The following is a 23,695-nucleotide window of genomic DNA, read 5'->3' as shown; positions in this document are numbered from 1 at the left end:
GGCTGGAGGTGTGGCGGCGGTGGTGTCACGGCAACGGGTATGTTTGACTCATAGGAAACAATAAACAGCATACTGTCGCTGTGACAGTACCTCCAGCACATCTGTGCACGGTGTAGCGTGCACCATGTTGTGCATGCCACACAGAGCACATACGACAGTGCACTCTACTGCATTCACCCCCATGGAAATATTTGCCTGGGGGCCCCTTTCCATGCCTTTCCGCCAAGCATTTGACGGCGGGGTGCCCATCATGAAATGCTTGGTGGATAGGCAGGTCAGAATCTGCTTGGTGGTGCCGCCATCAGCCCTGCCGCGATTCCACCTGCTTTCCCCACCGCCACTGCCACTAGATCCTGGTGGTGGTGGCGGTCTTGTGGCGGTCCTACCACCACCATCGTAATACGGTAGTCGGATCGCTGGGTGTGGCGGTCGGACCGCCACTGTGAGTATAGCAGCCCCAGGACTGCTGTACTCATAATAAGGCCCTTAGTCATTTCATTAAAGTAAAAAAGGATATGTTTACCAAGAGAATCAACAGTGTCATCTAAGTAGTTCTGGAAGAACCATAGAAGCATCTAAAGTGATTCCCCCAAACATCCGCAGTGATGTGGTAATCAAGGTGTTCAACCTGCCCTTCTTGAAATAAGGGATCTTTGATAACTTGCCAGAATAAACGCTCAACAATAGTAGCACTGAATAAGTTGAGATCTTACAAGGCCATATCGCGAATCAAGGCTTTCCTGGTTTTGGATAGCTATCTCGTAGTCCAGCCAAACAGACTTAGATGTTACTGCATTCCTTAGAAGAGGCATGATAAACCCCTCTGTGGCTCTTGATATATAGTTGGCAAGCCTTACTAGAGGACACCAAGGTAGTAACTAAATTAAAGATAAATTGAAAATCTTCTAATGTGAATATATCTGGGAAAGTGTGAGATAGGTAATGTAAAATCTTGTCAAAATTCTGGCAAACTTGTATGGAGGATATGTATTTTGTTTCGGCATTAGGTTCATTAAAGTTTAGATCTGTATATTAATGACATTTCTTTTTCAACTAGAGCCTTTATCTGGTGTCAGAGGTTCATTAAAACTGGCATGGGTTTTATTCTACAATATCTGGATTTATTAGAAAATCGCAGCTAATATATCGAGGACCAAAATATTGAGCAGGTAGTTGTATATATTGAACTATAGATGTTCTGTTCTTAACTCCTCCTCTATGCACCTTGAAAATATACACATAGGGCCCAATAGACAAAGGTAAGCTTACACTTTCTTTAAGTTTACCCTTTTTTGCTGTTCACAAACAAATGATTTAATAGTAAGTTTATGTATGCAAAGAATCAGCAGTTGGACGGAGAACTCTGCACATAAAAAGATAGGCCTGCCCTTTGTGCTTTGTGCTTCATACTTTGTGATTTGGGGCCTATAGATGTGGATTTAAGTGTAGTGAATTTTCAAGTGTGCTCGCGCTTGGCTTGGGCTTTCTCATGCGGCAGGGGTGCAAAGCGCTGGTAATAAGTTGTGTGCTGCCCCACAGGAAATTCAGAGAGCAATAATGGAAACTTTCAGAAACTGTAACTGTGTTTGAAAAAGTAGACACCAAAAGAAGAACCTGTGATAATCCCAAGGTGGGGTAAGAAGTGCAAATGTTTTATGAAATGGTGGGAAGTAGCTGGATCACATGGGGGAATTAGGCAATGTCTCACCATCTATCACCATTCCTCCATCGACCATATGCATAGAGAAATGTGCCTCATGAAGGGGCCATCGAAACAGCTTAAGACTAGGAGCGGCCCGTGCAGGTAATAGCAGTGGGGCAGTGGGTTGTGATTTCGACAGACTGTGATGAGGGAAAATTAATTATTTATTTAATTTTCCCTCATGGTCGCCTGTCGAATCCCCCACCACCCACCGCTCTTACCTGCAGGGACCGATGATGCTTAAGGCTGTCTCTTGACAATGTAGGGAGGTTAGAGAAGAGACAACAAAACAGTTTTCAGAGAAAAGGTCTCGGCAGGCGTGTGTGGCCAGATTAATTTCGACTATGCAGTCTTTAAACAAAGACCGGGTCAGCATTTCTCAAGAAGGGAAACAGCAGCACCATCCATTACCTCCTTGTTAGTCTTCCTCGCCACATGACTAACAAAGTGAGTTTCAGCTCCACACCAGAAAGTCAGCCTCCCATGCCTCCCATCCCTTCCGAATGTGGCTGACCCATTACACTCCATGACCACTATAAGAGGAGCCTGTCTTTTTAGTTCTGCGCACGTCTCTCTAGATGCGTCAGGTAAGTGGTGTCTGCAGTAACGGGTACGTGGGTCTTGGGTTGGAGGTCCTGCTCTAGCGGACAGTAGGATCTTGGACTCTCTTTTCCCCCCTTTCCCACGGTGTGTTCTGTATGTAGCCGGTTAGGCTCTGCTCCAGCGGGCTGAGGGTTTCTATGGGGGGGTGGCCGGGGTACGGTTTGGGATGGAGGCTGGCGCTCTGCTGTGCCTCCGCTGTGTTTTTGTTTGTCCCTTTACCCTGTGCCTGGTTTTGTCCCCGCCCGCCTGCCTTTCGTGGCGCTCCGGCGAGCGGCGGCTGTGCGTGTCTCTTTCCCTGCGCCAGGGAGCAGGGTTGATTTGAGGGGGTGAGATCCGGTACGGTGGAGCGGATTTATTCCCATATGTAAGTCACAGTCGTAGCTCCTTCTTTGTCTCGCCACCCTCCTGCCCCTTGTGGCTCTGCGGCAGGCGGCGGCTCGTCTTTCTTTTTTTCCCTCCCTGAGGGGTGTACAGCCGTCTGAGTTAGCTCCAGGGCACCTTTCTACACTCTGCTGTTTGCACATTGTGAACGCGGCCTCGCCACCTGCCTTTCCCTCGCAGCACTCCGGCGGGCAGTGGCTGTTCAACGCGGTTTCTGTATTCCCCGCTAGAGCCGCCAGCCCTTACTGCACTGCAGCAGGCGGCGAATGTATTGTGCCTGTCTGGGGTATCAATGTGGGGCTCTGTCTCACTCTGGGAAGGTTGTGGGTTTCCTTCCTGGCTCCTGCTGCTCTCGCATCCCGCTTGCCCTTCGAGGCGCTGCGTGGCTTTTGCCGTCTCCACGGCGTGGGGCTCTCTCCTGTGGGCTGTGACTTCTACTGAGCTCCCTGGCCCCTCTGGCTTACCTGCCTTCCTCCCCGCACCTCTCCTGTGCATATTCCTTAGGGGCGGGTGCCCCTTTCGGCAGCGTTGTGGTCCGTCTGCCAGGGGCGGGTCTGGTCTCGTCCAGTTTCCCGTGCTGCTGTTTTCTCTCGGGGCTGGGTTTTCTGTCCCGGTGCTGGTTGGTCGGCTCTGATCCACGGACGAATGGTGGGCTCGGTTAACGTGGACACTTGGCACTGGTTGTAGCGGAGGGTGAGTCCCGATTCTCTCACTGGAGCTTCTGCATTTTGCCCTCATTTCCTGTTGTGCCCTGAGACTGTGCCGGTGCATGCTGTGCTTGTCCTGCCTCTGCCATGCCTCCATTTTCCGCGCAGGCACCCCCCCCATGTAGGCGCGCTTTTGGCCTGGGGCCACTCGCTTCTACCGTTGCCTCTGTTGCCTGATTAGTTAGGGTCTTGGACGCTTGCACTCTCCGGTAAGTGTTCTATTACTGGCTTTTCGATATATCTGTTTCTTCAGATGTAGGCATTACTATTTTGGCTCGCTCTCGTGTGGGGCTGCATTCTTTCCAGTTTCTGACTGGTTTGAGACTTGTGGCTGGTCATGTGTCCTTCTGTGACTCCGGTCATTCGTGTGGGTCTTCCTGTGGCGGTCATCTTTGATTCGAGGTTTTCGTCTGGGTTTGGTTTTGGGGTGGAGGATGTGTCCTTCCGTCTTGTGCGGCCGGCCTAGGTGCTGAGGTTCCTGGTCCGTGTCCAGGCTAGGGCGCTCACCATCCTGTGACTCTGGGCAGCTCACTTGTGCTCCTTGACTGTCTCCCTGGTGTGTGTGCATGGCCTGTTGGGAGTTCTCGCTTCGGCTTGGCTCATCTGCTGCTGTCCCGTTTTTTCCGGTGTCTGTTGCGGCTCTGGGATTCCTGTACTGGCTTTCCTCCTTGTTTTTTAGTCCATGGCGCAGGGTGTTGGGGCGGTTTCATGATTTGGCACTTCGTCCTCCGCATACTGCTATGGTTGCAATGTGGTTAAGTTTTTGTTATTCCCTGCTGGTCATGTCTATCTGTTTTGATGTTGCGGATTCTGCTTCTTTGGGTCCGGCATCAAGGAGTCATTTGTACGCCCTTCCGTGCTCTACATGACCCTGCATTGGGGCCTTCCAGGTGTTTGACCACTCTGGTTTTCTTCTATGTTGGCCTTGTCGGGTCCCATTGGGTTGTTCTCTCCATTTTTTCACGGGGTTCTCTGATTGCCTTGGGTAACGTTGACACGTTCTGTTATTCGGCGCGTGTGGCGTTGGGTTGCAGGGCCTCAGCTTCATTGTTTGCTGTGTTGTCCCTGTCTCCTTCCTCCCTTACAGGCTTTGGGCCTGCGGTCCTTTCGTCCTGTGGGCTCCTGTTCCCGCTGTTGTTGTGCTGTCCTGGTCAGTTCCTTGGTGGCGTCCTCCGGGGGGTTCCAGGGACTGTGGACTGCGGCGTGTCTGATTAGGACGGGCTGCGGTTGGCGCCTGTCCGTCCTTCTCTGGGCTGCTTCAGTGGTCGCCTGGTGTTTCCTTGCTGGCTGTTTCTGCTCCTGGCGGGTTCGCTGTCTCGGCGGGCGGCTCCTGCGCCCCTTTTCTGATGGCTTCCTGCTGTCACCATGCTTCTCCTCGCCTCCTGGAGGTCGGGGTTTTGTTGTGGTCCTTCTGTCACCTCTCCTCTCGTTCTGAGTGGCACGGTTCATTGGCTCCTGCCCTCTGCCTGCCAGCTCCAATTGTCGGTTCTTGGGCTTCCCTGCTCCTGTCCTTGGTCCTGTGGCTCTTTGGTTGCTCTGCTTACTTTGGGTGGTGCCTGCTTGGATCGGGCCGGGGGTTCGGCGCCCACCTCTGGTGGGGTGTGAGTTCTGCCCTTTTTGTTGCGGGGTCTATTTTGGCGGTCTCGCTGGTCCTTCTATGACGGGTCATGTTCATTGGGTTGGGCTTGGCCCCCCGGTTGCTCCGGTTGGGGTTGTCTGCCTTGGTAGTGGCCTTCCCCGAGTCATGCTTTGGTTCTTCTTGACTGGCGGTGTTTCACCCCTGTCTGTCCTTTGCGGGTCCTCCCCTTCCTGTTGGTCTTAGTTCCTCTGGCCCTTCCTTGGTTCTTTTTGCCCCGGGCCCTTCCCGCTCTTTCTCCTGGTGCGGCTAGGTACCTCCTTCCCGAGTTTTGGCGACTTTTGCCCGGTTTTCCCGTCTGGCTTCTGTTTGCCATTCCTTGGCTTCTCTGGGGTTTTCCCCTGCCTTGCTGGGGCTTGTTTGTTGCCATTCTGGTGGGTTTGTCCCCTGCCTTGTGCTCCGGGGTGTTTGTGGGGTTCGCCCCTGTTGGCTTTTAGCACTTTGGTGCTGTCCTTGCCTGGGTCGTTTTTGGCTCCGGCCGTTCTGCCCTGTGTTCTCATGTTCTCATCGGCTCTCATTCGGTGATTTGTGGGTCGAGCCTCTTTAGTGCCTGGTTGGGAGTTCTCCTGGGAACGTCTGGTTCTGTCTGCTTCCTTTGGGTCCCCGGGGTTGACTCTTCGGCCTTCTCGTCTGGGCTCCCGGATTTGTGCTTTCCTGGGGTCCTTTTTCTTCCAGGGATTCTGGGCTTGTTTGTCCTGGCCTGGCCTGGCCTGGCCAGGGCTTTTGTCCTGTTGGTGGTGCTCGCCTGGGTGCATCTACATTGGTGTCTGCTTCTGCGGTGGTTGGCTTGGGCCCTGTTGCTCATTGGTCCTTGTTTTTTGCCTATGGGGGCACAGGTTTTGTGTCCTGCCCCTGCTTTATCTTTCCCTTGCTGGTTTTTGTTTCCTGCAGGGCTGTTGGGTGTCCGGGGGTGCCTGGACTCCTGGTTCTCATCTCCCTGGCGGGGTCCCTGCACTTCCGGTGTGGTTTGTGTCCTCGTTTTTTTGTCCCTGATTTTGGGGTCCCGGGACCTTCTGGCTCTGGTGGCTCCCTGGGAGTCTTGGCGTGGCACAGACCTGTTTTCGCCCTGCCCTTCTGTCCTTCTCGCCTTTGGCGACGCATCTCGCTGGACAGGTGTTCGAAGCTTGCCGTTATGTGTTCCTGCCTGTGGCTTTTTTGTCCTGTGCGCTCCTGCTCCTGTCGGTTCTTTGTTGTCCGACTGGGCCTGGTTGTTGGCTGATTGACTGTTTGGCCGCCCAGGTGCTCGCTTCAGTGGTACATTCCTGGCTCAGTTTGCTAGGTCCCTGTGTGGGGCGGTCTCGGGCTGCTGCGCTGCATCTCCCTTCCTTCCGGATGTGGGCGGACCTGTGGGTTTTCCGCTTTTCGCTGTTGGCCGGTTAGGTTCCCTCCGGGTCTCTTCGGTGTGGTATCCGGCGCCTCCCTGGGTCCATTTTGCCTTGTACCTGCCTGGGTTCTCTCCTTGGGGTCGCGGTACCTTTTGGGGGGTCCTTTGTGTGACTGGGGTATATCCCCCTCCTGTTTCTCTGCTTGCGGCTCTTGCCAGTCTGTTTGGTTGCATCTGGTTCTGCTGCCCCGTTCCTCTGGTTCGGCTCTCCCGTGGGTGGTGGTCACCCTTGCGGTGTTGCTGTGATTGTCGGACTGCATCTCTCTTTCTGCTGTGGCATTTTTGGTTGGGTCACTGTGGTGGGGATGCCCTCTGTTCGATCAGTTCCTCTCTCTGGACTTTTGCTCCCCTCTCGCTTTTGGGCTGTCCATTGGGCAGTACTGGTGTGTTTGGTCCGGCTTGCACTTTTCTGTTCTGGGCCCTGTTTACTGTTGCCTTTGGCTCTGTGCGGTCTGGTCCCGTGCCTTTCTCTGTCCTCCTTCGGCTTTTGCTTGGGGCGGATTTCCTGGCGGCTCTTTGTGTCTCAGGGGTCTGGGTTTTTGGCCTTCCCGGTGTCTTTCGGTCCCGGGCTGGTTCTTCCTGCTCGTGGTTGCCTCTCTCCTGGATGGACATTCCACTTGTACTGGTCTGTTGGGTTTGCCCTCTTTCATAGGCGTCCCCTTCTGGTCTGTTGGTTTCTTGTGAGTTTCCATGAAGCCGCTTGGCTTTGGTATGTGCTCACTTTGTTAGTCATGTAGCAAGGAAGAATAACGAGGAGGTAATGCCCCGATTACTTACCGGTAATCTTCATTACTCCGAGATAGTCTTCCTCGCCACATGAGTTCCCATCCCTCTCTCCCTGTCTGGCTCGCGGCTTCATGTTTGGGCTTGGTAGTTTCAGGCTTTGGGGTTGGGCCGGCCCTCCTCTTATAGTGGTCATGGAGTGTAATGGGTCGGCCATATTGGGAAGGGATAGGAGGCATGGGAGGCTGACTTTTTTTGCTTTGGAGGGTTCTGGTGTGGAGCTGAAGCTCACTTTGTTAGTCATGTGGCGAGGAAGATTATCTCGGAGTAATGAAAATTACCGGTAAGTAATCGGGGCATTAGTCCATGCTCTGACCACACCTTGCCAACATTCTTTACAGCTTTTTTCTCTACTTACTACTCACTCATTAACACCTATAATTCCAGAACACAAATGTAACCCATGAAGCATACTCACCAAACCTGTTTATGGAGAACTTCTAGATCAAACATTTAAATCTGTGGAAGAACAAATGAGTTACGGATACTTTAGAAAGGTCTTGAAGTCAGCCAACAGACTTAAGAAAATAATGCTCAAGTCGCGGCACAAATGTGTACTTCTTGTCCGTGCAGCGGTAGTGACACTGGAAAAATATGCAGACATTGGTCTCCTACCGCCTCAGCCACACTTCCCCAACACCGCCATTTTCTTCTCATTTTTACAGTGTACTCTGCCAAGTTAGAATTACCGCACTCTATTACTTTCATGAATACGTTTCATGAACATGAATTGAGGGAATAACTTTCTGGCGGAGCTATCTCATATTCGCCCACCCTGAGCATTGATTGCATAATACAGCAAGAATACCATGGGGCAGATTTACAACTTCTGGCAAATCAGCAGGGATGCGCCGGAACAGATGCTTCACGTAATCCCCCCCTTGCGCCACCACGGATGCGTCGCATTTACAATACGGCGCACCATGGTGCAAGGAGGGGAAGATGCATGATGCATCTTGTGGCATACGGGTGGCGCATTGCTGGAGTAGCGTAGCAAGCGGAACGCAACTCCTGCAATGCGCAGGGGCCGCCTATACTTAATGTGGTGCGTCACTCCTTACGCCTGCTTCAAGCAGACGTAAGGATTTGATGCAGCAGCGTAGATTTCACTGTGTCAGTTTTACGGGGCTTTCCTGCGAGGGAACGCCCGCCCTGGGACAGAACGCCCACATGAAACCTGACGCAGGTTTCATGTGGCGCAGGGCTTTACAACGTGACGCATCTGCCTAGATACGTCACGTTGTAAATAAGTCGCAATGTGGCGCATGGTTTACGCCGCCGCTGCGTCACAAATGTGACGCAACAGCGGCGTAAAAGTGTCGCAAGGGGCTTGTAAATCTGCCCCTGTGTTTTTTAATCCCCTGTCATTGCAGAGGTCAACATGTTTTATGAGATTAACTCGAACTAGATGTATCACTTTGCAGTTTGCTTTTCGCTACCAAATCAATAGAAGATACAAACGAGATGGAGAGATATGTAGGTTGTCAGGGAGGCAATTAAACTATCCGTTTGTTGAAAAACAGATTTTATTAGAGGTTTGCTTGACTCTAAAGAGCTAAGAGATGTTTTTTTTTCTCCAAAGAAAGCGCAAGGGAGTCATAAAACTTTTCTCGCTTCGACTGAAATCCACAAAGAACGAAACGATAGATAAGTGTATACTTCTACAATAGAAGACCTATTTCCTGCAATGTCCTTTCCGTCTATTTTGCCTTGATATGCAGCCGTGGGTTTGGAATTTCATTTAACAACACACCGTAAATGCTCTTCGATTTCAGCCAATCACTTCTCAATCTTCACACCGACTGGCTGTACTAGTCAAAAACACCCAACTGAGGCAGTAGGAAGTTCGTTCTGTCGCTCTTGGAGCCACAGTGTTGAACACTAAAAGGCTTCAACTAAACTTCAATTGTTGGTGCAAGTCATTTTAAGTGACGAACTTTTTTCTATTCAACATTTTTTCCTCTTTTTAATAAAGAATCACAAGAGTAACACTAATCAGAAATACATGAACAAAAAACTAAAAACGAACTCTGCAAATTAGCAGCTGCGCATGGGGAAGCCAGGCCCACTAAGCAGAGCTCTGCAGCTGCCACCTTCACCTAGCTGCAATTTGTACATTTCTAAGTGCACAATAACATTATGTTTATTGGTTCAGCTGTATTTTTCTTATTGGTCTGAATTCCCAAGCTCTAATAATTTTCATACTTTGCAGTTTGTGTGCTACACTACCAGAAAAGCACACACTGGTAATGAACAAAAGCGCTATAAAATTCAGTTTTAATCTGACAAACGCTAATGCATGAAGCCATTACTGCTCTGTAATCAGAAGGGACAGGGTATCTGGAAACTATTCATGCCTAAATGTACAATTATTAACTTGCAATCTGCATAAAGACAATGCCTGCTCTCCTGCAATCCGATGTGTTATTTCTTATGTGCTTTAGGTACACCTCTTTTCTGTTTTAGGAGTGCTCGGATGGAGCCTAATGATGGACATCGGTATGCATTTGTAGTCAAACAGTTTTATGTCAGGAGAGGAGACTCCCATTATGCTGTCTTTCTTACTGTTTATTTTTAAAGCTGCCATTTAGTGACGAAGAAAAAATACTAATGATTACTATACAAATTACATTATTCAGGAAACTTTCCTGCAGGTCTACAAAGGTGAACTACACAGGGGTAGCTTTAGGATTCTATTTATAGACTGGCCTAATGTCCAGCTTTTTCTCTTTATTCTATCTCTCATAAGCTTTCAATATGAGTGTCCAGGGCTGGCGTGAGCGCTGGTGGTGCCCGGTGCGACTATCATTTTTGGCGCCCCCACTGCCATTGATCTCCTCCTTGGATTCTCTCACTACCACTGGGTAAAAGTGCCCCTCATCTCTCCAATCATAAGTTATTGCTTAACACAGTGCACCCCCTGAGGTCAGTGCCCCCCTCCACAGGTCAGTGCCCAGTGCAGCCGCACCGGTCGCCCTGCCCGAAAGCTGGCTTTGTTAGTGTCCATGTCATGTTTATATTACATTGGTTGTTTTTCACTGTATGATGAGTGTACACTGCTGTTCTGCCAACCAGCTTCCTTTATATGCTTCAGCTGGCTTTTCCCGGGATAAGCGATTCCAAGTGTATGTCGGGTCTCGCAGAGGCAGCCGTAGACAAGAGAAGCTGCTCTTCTGTTTTCCGTACCTAGCACATCTCACTGTGCTGTTTATTTCCCCAGGACTCATTGTTGAGAGAGCATTTCAGAACTCACTGAACTCAAATATTTTAGCCAGAGCTCGTCAGCCTATCATGCGATCAGACAAGACCGAAGTCCTCATCATTGGCTCCACGGACTCCTCCTGGGACGACTCCTGGCAGCCTGCAAAGCTCGGAACACCCCCCACACCCATGGACCATGCACAAAACCTCAGCATCATCCTGGACTCCTCGCTCTCAATGAACCACCAAATCAACGCCGTTTTATCCTCCAGCTTCCACACGCTATGCCTGCTTCATAAGATCTTCAAGTGGATCCCACCAAGTCCAGGAAAACAGTCACCCACATGCTCGTCAGCAGCAGACTCAACTACGACAACACATTTTATCCCTGCACCACCCACAAACTCCAAAAGAAACTGCAGAACATCCAGTATGCCTCTGCCAGACTCATCCTGAGCATCACACACCGCAGCCACATCATAGGAAATCTGATTGATTGATTGACCTGACAGTCCGGTTACCGTCTGGATAAATTATTGGAAAATATAGGCCCAATTACTAAAGAAATTGAGATAGTTTAACAAGTCCAGGTAGGATTCGTCACGATTGGCCCTACAGAATTGATAAGTTGGGCTTATTCTGTTATTTGTTCTATGGGGAAAATACATTTTATCTATTTCTTTCGGTTTTTACAGTTCTCTCTCTATGTGCAATTGCATCCTTAGCTTAGTGAAATAGCTTCTTCAGAAGAAGGGCCAGCAGCCAACAGTGTTTATTTAGGGAACACATTTAAAAACAATCTCCAAATATATGAAAACTTTTTGTTCCAGTAATGAATCCCAACTGTCATTTAAAAAGGTCTTTGGTCAATGTGATTTCCCCCAAACGAGCATATATGTGGGCCATTCTGCCAGTTGATCCCAGTGGTGAACGACCAAAATATAGAATCCAAAATATAGACAGGACAGAATATCGACTCTAAAATATAGATAGGAAAGAAAATCGAATTATCAAAATATTGATAAAACAGAATATCGAAATTGGGTTATGAAATATCGATTTCCATAGTATAGAATTTAAAAATATAGATTTCCATAATATCGATTTTTTTTAGTGTTATGTATGGTAGAATATGTGTTACAATGATGTATTATTTTTGTAATGTAGGATTAATTTTTTTAAACTAATGAATGATATGTAATTTAATTTTTGCGTAAGTTAATTCCATAGCGGGTTGTGGGTTTATAGGGGAATAGGGTGGGAAGTAATTTAATTATGTTAAATTAAATATTAATTGTATTTATATGTTTTGATAATTAATTGATTGATAATTAATTTTTAATTGGCAATTAATTTATATTAATTGATTAATTGATAATTATGTTAATTGTATTTTTTATTATTAGGAGCGGGTTGTGGGTTTATAGGGGAATTGGGTGGGAAGTAATTTAATTGTAATAAAGTAAATATTAATTTTTTTATTTATGTGTATTGATAATTAATTATTAATTGGTAATTAATTTGTATTGATTGGTAATTAATTTGTATGAATTGCTAATTAATTTTTATTAATGGCTAATTAATTTTTATTAATTGATTAATTGATAATTATGTTAATTGTATTTTTTATTATTAGGAACGGGTTGTGGGTTTATAGGGGAATTGGGTGGGAAGTAATTTGATTGTATTAAAGTAAATATTAATGTTTTTATTTATGAGTATGGATAATTAATTGATAATTAATTATTAATTGGTAATTATTTTGTATTGATTGGTAATTAATTTGTATGAATTGCTAATTAATTTTTATTAATTGCTAATTATTTTTTATTAATTGATTAATTGATAATAATGTTAATTGTATTTTTTATTATTGGGAGTGGGTTGTGGGTTTATAGGGGAATTGGGTGGGAAGTAAAATAATTGTAATAAAGTAAATATTATTTTTTATGTATATGTATTGATAATTAATTATTAATTGGGAATTAATTATTATTAATTGGTCATTAATTTTTTTCAATGGTAATTAAATTTTATTAATTGGTAATTATTTGTAATTAACTTTTTATTTGTATTGATAATTAATGTAATCTTATTTTAATATTAAATCATTACTTTCCCTACTGTTACACTCTCAGGAGTGGGAATAGTATTTTTTACCCTCCCTCTTTCCAACTCTTTCCCTACTGTTTCCCTCACTGGAGTGGGAATAGTAATTTTTACCCTCCCGCTATCCAATGCTTTCCCTACTGTTGCACTCTCTGGAGTGGGAATAGTAACTTTTACCCTCCCGCTAGCCAACACTTTCCCTACTGTTGCACTCACTGGAGTGGGAATAGTAATTTTTACCCTCCCGCTATCCAACGCTTTCCCTACTGTTGCACTCACTGGAGTGGGAATAGTAATTTTTACCCCTACACTATCCAACGTTTGCCCTACTGTTGCACTTACTGGAGTGGGAATAGTAATTTTTAACCTCCCGCTATCCAACTCTTTCCCTACTGTTGCACTCTCTGGAGTGGGAATAGTAACTTTTACCCTTGCGCTCTCCAACGCTTTCCCTACTGTTGCACTCACTGGAGTGGGAATAGTAATTTTTACCCTCCCGCTATCCAACGCTTTCCCTACTGTTACACTCTTTGGAGTGGGAATAGTAATTTTTACCCCTACACTATCCAACGTTTTCCCTACTGTTGCACTTACTGGAGTGGGAATAGTAATTTTTAACCTCCCGCTATCCAACTCTTTCCCTACTGTTGCACTCACTGGAGTGAGAATAGTCATTTTTACCTTCCCACTATCCAATGCTTTCCCCACTGTTGCACTCTCTGGAGTGGGAATGGTAACTTTTACCCTTGCGCTATCCAACGCTTTCCCTACTGTTGCACTCACTGGAGTGGAAATAGTAATTTTTACCCTTACGCTATCCAACGCTTTCCCTACTGTTGCACTCTCTGGAGTGGGAATAGTAATTTTTCCCTTCCCGCTAACCAACGCTTTCCATACTGTTGCACTCTCTGGAGTGTGAATAGTAATTTTCACCCTCCCGCTATCCAACGCTTTCCCTACTGTTGCACTCTTTGGAGTGGGAATAGTAATTTTTACCCCTACGCTATCCAACGTTTTCCCTACTGTTGCACTCACTTGAATGGGAATAGTAATTTTTACCCCTACGCTATCCAACGCTTTCCGTACTGTTGCACTCACTAGAGTGGGAATAGTAATTTTTACCCCTACGCTATCCAACGCTTTCCCTGCTGTTGCTCTCTCTGGAGTGGGAATAGTAATTTTTACCCCTACGCTATCCAATGCTTTCCCTACTGTTGGAGTCACTGGAGTGGGAATAGTAATTTTTCCCTTCCCGCTATCTAACACTTTCCCTACTGTTGAACTCTCTGGAGTGGCAATAGTAATTTTTACTCTCCAGCTATCCAATGCTTTCCCTACTGTTGCACTCTTTGGAGTCGGAATAGTAATTTTTACCACTACGCTATCCAACGTTTTCCCTACTGTTGCACTCACTGGAGTGGGAATAGTAATTTTTACCCCTACGCTATCCAACGCTTTCTCTACTGTTGCACTCACTGGAGTGGAAATAGTAATTTTTCCCTTCCCGCTATCCAACGCTTTCCCTACTGTTGCACTCTTTGGAGTGGGAATAGTAATTTTTACCCCTACGCTATCCAACGTTTTCCCTACTTTTGTTCTCACTGGAGTGGGAATAGTAATTTTTACGCTCTCACTATCCAACAAAATCTCTACTTTTTTTACATTACTTTTATTATTTTTACATTTTAAGCTTTTTTATATTATATTAGGTATGTTTTATTTAATTGTTTTAAATATTTAATTACTTTTATATTATTTTTAATACATTTTAAAAATTCGATATTTTAGCTAACTATATTTTAACATTCTATATTTTGGAATCGATATTTTAGTACTTACCTGTTTGTAGATAGGGAGTCTATATTCTGTCCTTCTATATTTTGGAGTCGATATTTTGGGCATTCTATATTATGTCCCTCGAGATTTAGTCACTGAACCGATTCCAGTACAAAATTCAGACCCAGTTTTCAAATAAGGGAGCCCAGTTCGAATTTCATTACAATAGACCGGCCTTTTAGCCCTAAGACATAGAGACGCCATAAACCGCTACAAAGGTCAAACAAGAGCTTCTATAACCAATGCTAAGCGTTAAACCAATTCCGTTTTTTCTAGTGGTATGAGTAATGGTATTCCTGCACACTTGGGCCTGATGTTTTGAGCATTAGCGAATCATTACCATTCGTAAAATAGTTAGTGAATGCTAAATTAGGTAATTCATGTGTATTAAAAGAATTATTTCTGTTGATCTTTGTTTATGCGCAGCAAACCGAACAAATTGGATCTAAATTGAAGCAGGCGGCAACCAGGTGCAATGTATAAAAGGTGGGTTAGAAAACAACTCTGGCTTAGTTAAATTGCTGCACTATATTCTATGTCAAGGAGAATGAGTATTTTGCCTGCCAACAACATGACGTTTAGGAGCCATGAAAGTATTTTCAAGGTCAAAATAACCATTTTTGAACAGAGAGACAAGGGCATTTATTTAAAACAGAGCTTGCCTAGGCAAACGATAGATAATTTGTTAAATGATTTAGACCCACTTCTAGGTAGACAAACACACAACACCCATGCAATACTCACCCATGTCCAAGTACTTTGCTCACTTCATCTACTGGCATCTGCGAGTTACCAGTCAATAGTAGCTTCAGCAGGTGGTGTTTCCAAAAGCGCTTTTTCCAGATCTTATATACAAATCCACAAAGCTATTTTCACCCTCATTGCATTTCCTAATTGTCTTCATGAAATATTCAACACCAAGGTAGACGTTTGTAGAGGTATTCAGTTGCCACACATCATAAGTTGTGCATATGGTACACATTTTAATACCTTTCCTCCTTCAGCATGGAAGTTTATATAACGCAGAAGGAGACATCAACACTCACCTAGTATCCAGGCTGTATGCAGCACAGATAGCATTATCACAGACCGTGTGGCACATTACCCTGGAAACACATATAACTCCTATATTTTCAGCGTCTACAATATTTGACTAGAGGAGATTTTGAGGACAGAGTTAAAATAACATAAGCAAATCCTTTTTACAATATATTTAAGATGGCATGCTATGTAAATTATTTTTTATAAAACGTTTAAACATTGCACATATTCTGCTTCCGTAGGCAATAGTGCATACTTCATTTGGCCTTCGATACTCCTTATTTACATCCAACTATAGCTAATGAGGAAAGATATAGCACAGGAGAACAAGCTCTGTAGTGGAGTGAACTTTGGAACTTAAAAAATAGATTCTGATGTTTACAGATGTTGGAAGAGCTTTGTAATATACCCCTAAAAAGGTTTGTGGGATAGTATCCGCAATGATATGCTACATAATGTAACTACCCAAAAAGGTTTACCTATTGCTCTACCAAATAATGAGTCAGATGAAAAAGACCACCCCAAACCATGCACAAGATGCTAACAGAGCTGCTGAATGGAGACAGACATGTTAATGTACTTGTATGCATTGAAATGTATAAATGTATGCAAACAAATTTCAAATGCTGCATTTTTTTTATTTCTGCTTCATCAGAATTATGTTCTGAAAATATATGAAATAGGAACAACAAAAATGAATGAATGAATGAATGAATGGATGAATACATTTATAAAGCGCTACGTTCACTCCAAGGAGCATCTTGGCGCTAGTGGAAAGGCTTCAAGAGGTTTGTTGTATACAACAATGGGGAGTCAAATTAAAGAAAAGGGTCAGATGAGAGAGATCACCATGTTATCCGGGGCAGCAAAGAACCATGTTTTTAGCAGTTTTCTGAACACAAGTTCCGATTGTGCCAATCTAAGCTTGTTTGCGGTCCAGGGAAGACATGGCTTGGCTGTTCGGGCTGGACTGTTCCCATGAGGCACAGGGTCAGACTGATTTGCATATGGCCATGTCTGAACTGGGGTGGCAGAGTGGGCTAAAGAACAGTGATGGATTAAACCCAGATCAGTTGACTGGGGGTGAGTGCTTGCAATGTTCAACACTCCGTCCATCATTTCCTTTGGTTTTGCTTTGTTCGGCATAAGTTGGCAGGGTATGCTCAGACGTGAGTCCCTTGCTCACTTTGCCACTGGATTCAAGCAAGCCTGGCTGAAGACGGCTGAAATACCAGAAACCGGTCCTAGGAAGCTTGTTTCCGGTCCAGGGAAGACATGGCTTGGCAATTTTGGCTGGACTGTTCCCATGAGGCACAGGGTCAGACTGATTTGCATATGGCCATGTCTGAACTGTGGTGGCCGAGTGGGCTAAAGAACAGTGATGGATTAAACCCAGATCAGTTGACTGGGGGTGAGTGCTTGCAATGTTCAACACTCCGTCCATCACTTCCTTTGGTTTTGCTTTGTTCGCCATAAGTTGGCAGGGTATGCTCAGACGTGAGTCCCTTGCTCACTTTGCCACTGGATTCAAGCAAGCCTGTCTGAAGACTGCTGAAATGCCAGAAACCGGTCCTAGGAAGCTTCTTTCCAGTCCAGGGAAGACATGGCTTGGCAGTTCGGGCTGGACTGTTCCCATGAGGCACAGGGTCAGACTGATTTGCATATGGCCATGTCTGAACTGGGGTGGCAGAGTGGGCTAAAGAACAGTGATGGATTAAACCCAGATCAGTTGACTGGGGGTGAGTGCTTGCAATGTTCAACACTCCGTCCATCATTTCCTTTGGTTCTGCTTTGTTCGCCATAAGGCAGGGTATGCTCAGACGTGAGTCCCTTGCTCACTTTGCCACTGGATTCAAGCAAGCCTGGCTGAAGACGGCTGGAATGCCAGAAACCGGTCCTAGGAAGCTTGTTTCCGGTCCAGGGTAGGCCTGGGCAAAATTTCCGTTCCGTTCGCGGAATTTGCGATAATTTGGCATTTCCGCGTTCCGCGGAGAGCGCGGAAATGTCAAAATTTCCGCATTCCGCAGCTTTGCGATAATTTGGTTCTTGCTCGTGCTGTAAAATAATACATTCTCGCGCTCGCGCGATCGCCTTACCTGAATCCCTGCGTTCGCCGACAAGTTTTCTTGATCCGGTCGCGTTCTCCATGAGATGTTGTATTGTTTTAGCCATTTGCGCTGTCTCGCGACAGTTCGCGTCCGCAGTGACGTCATGCGTGGCACGATCATGTCTTTTTTCTCGCGATCATGCACCGCGAGACAACTGAAAACAAGATGGCCGCGCCCGCAAGCAACCACATGGGTAAGTTGGCGACCCGCAACCATGCAGAAAATCTCGCGAACATGCCGGAAAAAAACTTCCGCATCTTCGCGATATTTCCGCTTATTTGCGGAGATTTTTAACATTTTCGCGATAATTTGCGAAAGTCGCTTTCGCAAATTCCGCCCACCCCTAGTCCAGGGAAGACATGGCTTGGCAGTTCGGGCTGGACTGTTCCCATGAGGCACAGGGTCAGACTGATTTGCATATGGCCATGTCTGAACTGGGGTGGCAGAGTGGGCTAAAGAACAGTGATGGATTAAACCCAGATCAGTTGACTGGGGGTGAGTGCTTGCAATGTTCAGCACTCCGTCCATCATTTCCTTCAGTTTTGCTTTGTTCGCCATAAGTTGGCAGGATATGCTCAGACGTGAGTCCCTTGCTCACTTTGCCACTGGATTCAAGCAAGCCTGGCTGAAGACGGCTGAAATGCCAGAAACCGGTCCTAGGAAGCTTGTTTCCGGTCCAGGGAAGACATGGCTTGGCAGTTCGGGCTGGACTGTTCCCATGAGGCACAGGGTCAGACTGATTTGCATATGGCCATGTCTGAACTGGGGTGGCAGAGTGGGCTAAAGAACAGTGATGGATTAAACCCAGATCAGTTGACTTGGGGTGAGTGCTTGCAATGTTCAACACTCCGTCCATCATTTCCTTTGGTTTTAATTTGTTTGCCATAAGTTGGCAGGGTATGCTCAGACGTGAGTCCCTTGCTCACTTTGCCACTGGATTCAAGCAAGCCTGGCTGAAGACGGCTGAAATGCCAGAAACCAGTCCTAGGAAGTTTGTTTCCGGTCCAGGGAAGACATGGCTTGGCAGTTCGCGCTGGACTGTTCCCATGAGGCACAGGTTCAGACTGATTTGCATATGGCCATGTCTGAACTGGGGTGGCAGAGTGGACTAAAGAACAGTGATGGATTAAACCCAGATCAGTTGACTGGGGGTCAGTGCTTGCAATGTTCAACATTCCGGCCATCATTTCCTTTGGTTTTGCTTTGTTCGCCATAAGTTGGCAGGGTATGCTCAGACGTGAGTCCCTTGCTCACTTTGCCACTGGATTCAAGCAAGCCTGGCTGAAGACGGCTGAAATGCCAGAAACCGTTCCTAGGAAGCTTGTTTCCGGTCCAGGGAAGACATGGTTTGGCAGTTCGGGCTGGACTGTTCCCATGAGGCACAGGGTCAGACTGATTTGCATATGGCCATGTCTGAAATGGGGTGGCAGGGTGGGCTAAATAATAGTGATGGATTAAACCTAGATCAGTTGACTGGGGGTGAGTGCTTGCAATGTTCAACACTCCGTCCATCATTTCCTTTGGTTTTGCTTTGTTTGCCATAAGTTGGCAGGGTATACTCAGACGTGAGTCCCTTGCTCACTTTGCCACTGGATTCAAGCAAGCCTGGCTGAAGACGGCTAAAATGCCAGAAACCGTTCCTAGGAAGCTTCTTTCCAGTCCAGGGAAGACATGGCTTGGCAGTTCGGGCTGGACTGTTCCCATGAGGCACAGGGTCAGACTGATTTGCATATGGCCATGTCTGAACTGGGGTGGCAGAGTGGGCTAAAGAACAGTGATTGATTAAACCCAGATCAGTTGACTGGGGGTGAGTGCTTGCAATGTTCAGCACTACGTCCATCATTTCCTTTAGTTTTGCTTTGTTCGCCATAAGTTGGCAGGGTATGCTCAGACGTGAGTCCTTTGCTCACTTTGCCACTGGATTCAAGCAAGCCTGGCTGAAGACGGCTGAAATGCCAGAAACCGGTCCTAGGAAGCTTGTTTCCGGTCCAGGGAAGACATGGCTTGGCAGTTCGGGCTGGATTGTTCCCATGAGGCACAGGGTCAGACTGATTTGCATATGGCCATGTCTGAACTGGGGTGGCAGAGTGGGCTAAAGAACAGTGATGGATTAAACCCAGATCAGTTGACTTGGGGTGAGTGCTTGCAATGTTCAACACTCCGTCCATCATTTCCTTTGGTTTTGCTTTGTTCGCCATAAGTTGGCAGGGTATGCTCAGACGTGAGTCCCTTGCTCACTTTGCCACTGGATTCAAGCAAGCCTGGCTGAAGACGGCTGAAATGCCAGAAACCGGTCCTAGGAAGCTTGTTTCCGGTCCAGGGAAGACATGGCTTGGCAGTTCGGGCTGGACTGTTCCCATGAGGCACAGGGTAAGACTGATTTGCATATGGCCATGTCTGAACCGGGGTGGCAGAGTGGGCTAAAGAACAGTGATGGATTAAACCCAGATCAGTTGACTGGGGGTGAGTGCTTGCAATGTTCAACACTCCGTCCATCATTTCCTTTGGTTTTGCTTTGTTCGCCATAAGTTGGCAGGGTATGCTCAGACGTGAGTCCCTTGCTCACTTTGCCACTGGATTCAAGCAAGCCTGGCTGAAGACGGCTGAAATGCCAGAAACCGGTCCTAGGAAGCTTGTTTCCGGTCCAGGGAAGACATGGCTTGGCAGTTCGGGCTGGACTGTTCCCATGAGGCACAGGGTCAGACTGATTTGCATATGGCCATGTCTGAACTGGGGTGGCAGAGTGGGCTAAAGAACAGTGATGGATTAAACCCAGATCAGTTGACTGGGGGTGAGTGCTTGCAATGTTAAACACTCCGTCCATCATTTCCTTTGGTTTTGCTTTGTTCGCCATAAGTTGGCAGGGTATGCTCAGACGTGAGTCCCTTGCTCACTTTGCCACTGGATTCAAGCAAGCCTGGCTGAAGACGGCTGAAATGCCAGAAACCGGTCCTAGGGAGCTTGTTTCCGGTCCAGGGAAGACATGGCTTGGCAATTCGGGCTGGACTGTTCCCATGAGGCACAGGGTCAGACTGATTTGCATATGGCCATGTCTGAACTGGGGTGGCAGAGTGGGCTAAAGAACAGTGATGGATTAAACCCAGATCAGTTGACTGGGGGTGAGTGCTTGCAATGTTCAACACTCCGTCCATCATTTCCTTTGGTTTTGCTTTGTTCGCCATAAGTTGGCAGGGTATCCTCAGACGTGAGTCCCTTGCTCACTTTGCCTCTGGATTCAAGCAAGCCTGGCTGAAGACGGCTGAAATGCCAGAAACCGGTCCTAGGAAGCTTGTTTCCGGTCCAGGGAAGTCATGGCTTGGCAGTTCGGGCTGGACTGTTCCCATGAGGCACAGGGTCAGACTGATTTGCATATGGCCATGTCTGAACTGGGGTGGTAGAGTGGGCTAAAGAACAGTGATGGATTAAACCCAGATCAGTTGACTGGGGGTGAGTGCTTGCAATGTTCAACACTCCGTCCATCATTTCCTTTGGTTTCGATCTCAGCTGGAGAGGCAGAGTGTTCCAGGCTTTGGTTCCTAGTAAATCTATGGTTTTCCCCCCTTTCGTTTTTAACCGAAAGCTAGGGGCTGCTAGAAGATTACCTGAAGATGACCGCAAAAGGCGTTGTGTTGAATAGGGGCGTATTCTGGACCTAAGATATGACGGCCCTGATGCCTATATGGCCTTATGGGTGATTGTTAACAATTTAAACAGGAATTGGCAACCAGTGCAGGCGTTCGAGTGAGGTCGCTGAAGGAGATCCCCTGGGAAGCCGGCTCACCAACCTGGCTTCCGCATTCTGGACCACCTGTAGCCTTTTCAGTACAGCCTTATTAACTCCTGCATACAGGCTGTTGCGGTAGTCCAAGCGAGATAAAACCAGTGCAACAGCTACTACCTTCCAAGCATTCATAGGGAGTAAATCTAGGAACTTTCTCAAGATCTTTATGGTATGGAAGCACGTACCTGCATCTGCAAGTGCTTGCTTGTGGAAAGATAGAATGGGATCAAACTTAATCCCCAAGTTCCGCACTGTATCCGCAGTACTTAGGGGTGGAACCATATTTGCAGGCCACCACTGACTGGGCATGAAGAGATTAGCTTTCCCAAACAGCATGATTTCTGTTTTTTGGCTGTTACATTTCAGATGATTAAGTTTCATCCAATTACTGACTGCCGTTAGGCAGTGATGAAATTTCTCTTCCGCCACAGTGAAATTCTTGTCCAAGGTGAGAATGAACTTTGTGTCATCTGCGTATGCAATGGCTTCTACACCAAAAGAGTCCATTAAAACAAGCAGTGGGGTCATATAGAGATTGAATAAGGTGGGGCTTAAGGATGAGCTCTGCGGCACCCCTGATGATTGCTGTTTTTCTATGGACTTGTGACATCCAATAGTAACTATATTGCGCCTGTTTTCTAGAAAAGATGAAAACCAGACGAGCGCCTTATTGGTAATGCCACTTGTTGCGAGCCTATCTCTCAGAATGTCATGAGAAACCGTTTCGAACGCAGCCGATAAATCCAACTGAATCAGTACTGCATCCTTGCCCTGATCTAGGGCAAACTTTAGAGTTTCCGTAGTATGTAGCAGCACTGACTCTGTTGAATGTCCAGGTCTGAAACCAGATTGTTTTGGATCTAAAAAAAATTCTTTCTGCAAAAAATCATTTAGTTGCTTATTAGCTAACTCCTCCACTATTTTATACACTGTAGCAATGAAATTGGTCTGAGATTGGAGAGAGTGGTAGTCTCCGCAATTTTCTTTTTTTGTAGGGATTTTACCTCCGTGATCATCCAATTATCTGGTACGCTAGATGATTCAAATGAGGAGTTGATTATTTGATTTACAGTTGGATTTATAATCTCCACAAGTGCATGTAGTACTCTTGGAGGGCAGGGGACAAAGGGTAAACCTGACTTACAGGAGAGAATGGTTTGCCTAGACTGTTCCATACTGATCTCTTGAAAACAAGGAAATTCTTCTCTAGTCCCTAAGGATAGTGGTTTACTAGCCGAGGGAGTAATCTCTGTCAAATCTTTCCTCAGGTCAATGATTTTATTCTCAAAGAATTCTGCAATTTGATCACAGAAACCTTGTGATGACTGAATTTCTTGGTCTAATATTTTTGGGGTCATGTAGGATTTCACAATATAAAAACATATTTTCTGATTTGCTGCTGCCTGGTTGATTTGGTTAGAATAGTATGCCTTCTTTTACACTTTTATTTGATGATGGTAGTGTCTAAGAGCTACTTTAAAGGAAAGAAGGTCCACTAATTTATAGTGCCTTCTCCAAATTCTCTCCAATTTCCTGCATTGGCATTGCAGATCCTTTAAGCAGGAGGTAAACCAAGATGCAGATTCTTTGTTAATGGTGCCCTTCCTAGGGCAAGCAATTGGAGGTAATATATCAGCTAGGGAGGTCATCCACTCATTAGACCTATCGTTGTCGAAAAGGGGTTGCCTGTTAGTGTGGGTTTACCCGCTTCGGCCATAGTCAGAAGCTCGGGATTGTTAAGCATGCTGTTCTACTTGCGATTAAATCTAGTATGGGTGTGAAGATATGAATAACATCAAAACATTTATACCATTACAACATCATCATGAGTTTCTGAGGTCATGGTTTTTATTGTCATTTATATCTTATTTCATTTTCTTTCAATACATTCAATGTCAATACATTCAGTATCATTTTTATAAATAGATACATAAACTTTTTTTTTTTTTTTTGGTAAAAAGATTTTTTGTGAACAGTTAAACCATAAGAATTTTTGATACAATAGTTGATCCCCACACTAACTAATCTGCTTACACTCATACATTCCTCACATTCGTTCACATTCAGACAAGACACTTATGCACAACTGGAATAAATGGTGTAAATCATTTCCAACAAGATGAAAAAAGTAATAAACATGTCTGGACACACGAGGTCGACACACGTTTCGGTGGGTTAACACAGGACGTGAACCACCTTCTTCAGGACCTTGTCCAAATCGGGCACAGTATCAGACATACAAATATACAAGGGGGACAGGTATCCTCTAAAAGAATTACAATATCTGAGTCTAGAACACCGGAGACTTTGATCAATGCTGGTAGCCTCTATGTCTATTAGCCAATGTAGGAAAAGCGTTTTGCTTTCCACAGCTCTGAAACGTGAACTTATGCAGACCTTTGGCAGTGATACAAATGTGCAGA

The sequence above is a fragment of the Triturus cristatus genome, chromosome 3_1, assembly GCF_964204655.1.
Source record: "Triturus cristatus chromosome 3_1, aTriCri1.1, whole genome shotgun sequence".
In the NCBI taxonomy this organism is placed as follows: Eukaryota; Metazoa; Chordata; class Amphibia; order Caudata; family Salamandridae; genus Triturus; species Triturus cristatus.
This window is presented reverse-complemented; position numbering follows the sequence as displayed.